We start from the raw sequence: 4864 nt of genomic DNA, 5'->3' as shown, positions 1-4864 counted from the left end.
CCTGCACATTTTAGCCGCGTTTTAACAGAACATACATTGTCGATGATCTATGCTAATCAGTGACAACGTTTAAATGTGAATCCAGGACTCTCTAACCCCAAGTCCATGCTTTTCTATCAGAAGATTTTTGCTATGCCTGAGACTAAATGAGATGCTCGCAAACAATGGCTGTGTTTTCTTCTGTAATGTGCAAAACCATCTGCAAATGATCAGCTTGCTTTTGTGAGTGGGCAAGATGGAAAACTCAGCTATTGCGGGAGGTAGAACCGACCCAGGAGATGAAGTGGTAGGAAGTGAGGGAAAGAAAAAGCCTGTCCTTGAAGTGAGCATTGGAGAGAAAAATTTGTTCTGCAGCCTCTTTCTGCACGAGCGCAAAGTGGTGAGCTTGTAAAGCTACACCCCCTCAAGGCAGAGAGGCCTGAGAGGCCAGGCAGAGCAGGGAGAGCTCATGGCAGCTTTTCATCCCAGCACTGGCAGCATGGAGCGCCACAGCCCTAAGCTGCAGTGCTCTGAACGCCGTTCAGCACAACTCCATGCGGCTCTATGTTTACCTTGGGCATCTTTTCATCCTTATACAATTTTAATTCATCCACTATGAACTATAGTGAGAGAAATGCCAAGTAGCTGAATTCCCACTCTCCATTCTGGCCATGGCTGTTGGCCATTGAATAGTCTGTCTTCTACTTACGGTAGGACCCTCGTCTGGCCTAGTATTATGCCTTCTTCAATTAAGAGCTCCACAGCAGCACGCACTTACTCTTTTAACAGCACAGCTGTTTCCTCGGACCAAGCCCAATGATGTGTGTGCTAAAGAGTTTGGGGGAGTCTTGAATCCCCAGGTTTCAGCTTCTATCCCAACTGCAGTTCTTGATACTTCCTACTTTCCCCCCCACAGCCTGCACAACTGTGGGATTCTGACTCCAGGGTGGGGTTGCCTCCTTTCAGTCAATGCCAAGCTCCCCACGTGTAAAATCATCTCATAGGGATGCCTTCTGGAGCTCTTTGGAGAAAGGGCAGCTGGAGTCGTGGAGAAGGCTGTTTATACACCACAGACACTGTTGTAAAATGCTTTTGTATGTGCTTTAAGACCACACTGAGACTGGCTATGTGGCATAACACCCCGCCTCCTCGACCCCTCACCTTTTTGCCCCCTCCTCCCCCCATCACTTTATTCTGCTTTAGGTAACATGTTCCTTCCTATCTGTATCAAAACTCCTACTGAACAATGAGCTCTGGGTTGCAAAAGAGGATTTATTTTTTGCAACTGTCTATAAACCGCCTTTTTATCATAATCTCTGCAGTTTGTTTTAATCTTAATTTAGACTGCCCTTTTGTTGTTAGTGCCCGTCAAGTCAATTCCGACTCCTAGCGACCCTGCGAACAACAGAGTGGAACACTGCCCAGTCTTTTTGCGCCGTTCTCTCACCTTTAGGTGCTATATCAGACAATGCTTTGCTGCTAGTCATAAGGTTTTCAAGGCCAATTTTTCCGGAAGTAGGTGGCCAGGTCCTTCTGTCTAGTCTGTCTTAGTTTAGAAGCTTCGCTGAAACCTGTCCACCATGGGTGACCCTGCTGGTATTTGCAATGTCAGTGGCATAATTTTCAGCAACACACACCATCACAGTATGACAACCGACAAACTGGTAGTGTGGTTCCCTGACCACGAAACGCACCCGGGGCACTGTGGTGAGAGTGCCGAATCTTAATCAAGAGACCACCAGGGCTGGCTTTAAACTGCCTTATGTTTCATTTTAACCAGACTTGCTCTGAGGAAATACATTCAAGGGAAATATTGCAAAAACGAGAGATGTGCTAAACAAGCAGAGATGGTCTAATGACATATAGATGACCACTGGATCAGTGGCCCTTCATATTCTGCCCATGAAATAAAGAAGTACTGTTAACTGATAATAGCTAAGATTATACCAAACCACAAATCCCACTATGACAGGGGGTAGGGAGAGATGAAGAAATTTTTCTGCAAAGCCTAAGAAACAGAACCAATGCTGATTGAGATCAATGTCACTCAAAATTCTCTCATGACTTCATTTAATGTTATTCAGAATTTAAAGTGAATTCTATTTGACAAAAACAAATTAGAGAAATTTTATCAACTTTTTCTTTTTTTCCCTAAATATTTATTTATTTATTTTAATTTTTTGTTTATTGCAGTAACATTGGTTTATAACATTGTATAAATTTCAGGTGTACATCATTATACTTCTATTTCTGCATAGATTACATCATGTTCACCACCCAAATACTAATTACAACCCATCACCACACACATGTGCCGAATTATCCCTTTCGCCCTCCTCCCTCCCCTCTTCCCCTCTGGTAACCACCAATCCAATCTCTGTCTCTATGTGTTTGTTTATTGTTGTTATTATCTACTACTTAATGAAGGAAATCATACGGTATTTGACCTTCTCCCTCTGACTTATTTCACTTTGCATTATACCCTCAATGTCCATCCATGTTGTCACAAATGGCTGGATTTCATCGTTTGTTATGGCTGAGTAGTATTCCATTGTGTATATATACCACATCTTCTTTATCCATTCGTCCCTTGATGGGCACTTAGGTTGCTTCCAAGTCTTGGCTATTGTGAATAACGCTGCAATGAACACAGGGGTGCATTGAGGTTTTCAAGTTCTTTGGATAAACACCCAGCAGTGGAACAGCTGGATCGTATGGTAGTTCTATCCTTGATTTTTTGAGGAATCTCCATACTGTTTTCCATAGTGGCTGCACCAGTTTGCACTCCCACCAGCAGTGTATGAGAGTTCCCTTCTCTCCACATCCTCTCCAACACTTGTTGTTTCCTGTCTTGTTAATTATAGCCATTCTGACGGGCGTGAGGTGATATCTCATTGTAGTTTTGATTTGCATTTCCCTGATAGTTAATGATGTTGAACATCTTTTCATGTGTCTGTTGGCCATCTGTATATCTTCTTTGGAGAAATGTCTGTTCAGGTCTTTTGCCCAATTTTTAATTGGGTTGGTAGTTGTTTTTGTTGTTGAGATGCATCAGTTCTTTGTATATTTTGGAGATTAAGCCCTTATCAGATGTATGGTTTGCAAATATCTTCTCCCAATTGTTAGGTTGTCTTTTCGTTTTGTTGATGGTTTCCTTTGCCGTGCAGAAGCTTTTCAGTTTGATGTAGTCCCATTTGTTTATTTTTTCTATGTTTCTCTTGCCCGGTCAGACATGGTGATTGAAAATATGTTGCTAGGACCAATGTCGAAGAGCGTACTGCCTATGTTTTCTTCTAGAAGTTTCATAGTTTCAGGTCTTACATTCAAGTCTTTAATCCATTTGGAGTTAATTTTTGTGTATGGTGTAAGGTTAGGGTGTACTTTCATTTTTTTGCATGTGGCTGTCCAGTTTTCCCAACACCATTTGTTGAAGAGACTTTCTTTTCTCCATTGTATGTTCTTGGCTCCTTTGTCAAAGATTAGCTGTCCATAGATGTGTGGGTTTATTTCTGGGCTTTTGATTCTATTCCACTGATCTGTGTGTCTGTTTTTGTGCCAGTACCATGCTGTTTTGGTTACTATAGCTTTGTAGTATATTTTGAAATCAGGGAGTGTGATACCTCCAGCTTTGTTCTTTTTTCTCAGGATTCCTTTAGCTATTCGCGGTCTTTTTTTGTTCCATATAAATTTTAGGATTCTTTGTTCTATTTCTGTGAAAAATGTTGTTGGAACTTTGATAGGGATTGCATTGAATCTATAGATGGCTTTAGGAAGTATGGACATCTTAACTATGTTAATTCTTCCAATCCAAGAGCACGGAATATCTTTCCATTTCTTTGTGTCTTCTTCAATTTCTTTCAGCAATGTTCTATAGTTTTCTGTGTACAGCTCTTTCTCCTCTTTGGTTAAGTTTATTCCTAGGTATTTTATTATTTTGTTGCAATTGTGAATGGGATGGTATTCTTAATTTCTCTTTCTGTTACTTTGTTGTTAGTGTATAGAAATGCAACTGATTTTTGTATGTTGATTTTGTATCCTGCAACTTTACCATATTCATTTATTACTTCTAAAAGTTTTCTGGTGGATTCTTTAGGGTTTTCTATATATCAAGTCATGTCATCTGCAAATAGTGACAGTTTCACTTCTTCCTTTCCGATTTGGAACCCTTTTCTTTCTTTCTCTTGCCTGATTGCTCTGGCTAGGACTTCCAGTACTATGTTAAATAGGAGTGATGAGAGTGGGCATCCTTGTCTGGTTCCTGTTCTTAGAGGGATAGCTTTCAGCTTTTCACCATTGAGGATGATATTAGCTGTGGGTTTCTCATATATGGTCTTTATTATGTTGAGGTACTTTCCTTCTATATCCATTTTATTCAGAGTTTCTATCACAAATGGATGCTGTATCTTGTCAAATGCTTTCTCTGCATCTATTGAGATGATCATGTGATTTTTATTCTTCATTTTATTAATGTGGTGTATCACGTTGATTGATTTGCAAATGTTAAACCATCCCTGCATACCTGGAATAAATCCCACTTGATCATGGTGTATAATCTTTTTAACGTATTGTTGTATGCGATTTGCTAGTATTTTGTTGAGGATTTCTGCATCGATGTTCATCAGTGATATTGGCCTGTAGTTTTCTTTTCTTGTGTTGTCCTTGTCTGGTTTTGGTATCAGGGTAATGTCAGCTTCATAGAATGAGTTAGGAAGCTTCCCCCCCCCACCTCAATTTTTTGGAAGAGTTTGAGAAGGTTAGGTATTAAGTCTTCTTTGAATGTTTGGTAGAATTCACCAGGGAAGCCGTCTGCTCCTGGACTTTTATTTTTGAGGAGGTTTTTGATTACTGTTTCAATCTCCTTACTGGTAATTGGTCTATTCAAATT

At 40.3% G+C, this 4864-nt stretch overlaps 1 non-coding gene across 1 annotated transcript; it reads right to left on the bottom strand.

Moving 5' to 3' along the window:
- Nucleotides 1-1186: 1186 nt before the first annotated feature.
- Nucleotides 1187-1300, bottom strand: LOC147913351 (small nucleolar RNA SNORA40). The gene has a single exon (XR_015548889.1). It is a non-coding gene; the product is annotated as a small nucleolar RNA SNORA40 (small nucleolar RNA).
- Between the last annotated feature and the right edge of the window lie 3564 nt (nt 1301-4864).

This window comes from Ceratotherium simum, chromosome 28 (genome assembly GCF_057802395.1).
Source record: "Ceratotherium simum simum isolate JZ-2026a chromosome 28, ASM5780239v1, whole genome shotgun sequence".
Classification (NCBI taxonomy): domain Eukaryota; kingdom Metazoa; phylum Chordata; class Mammalia; order Perissodactyla; family Rhinocerotidae; genus Ceratotherium; species Ceratotherium simum.
This window is presented reverse-complemented; position numbering and strand designations above follow the sequence as displayed.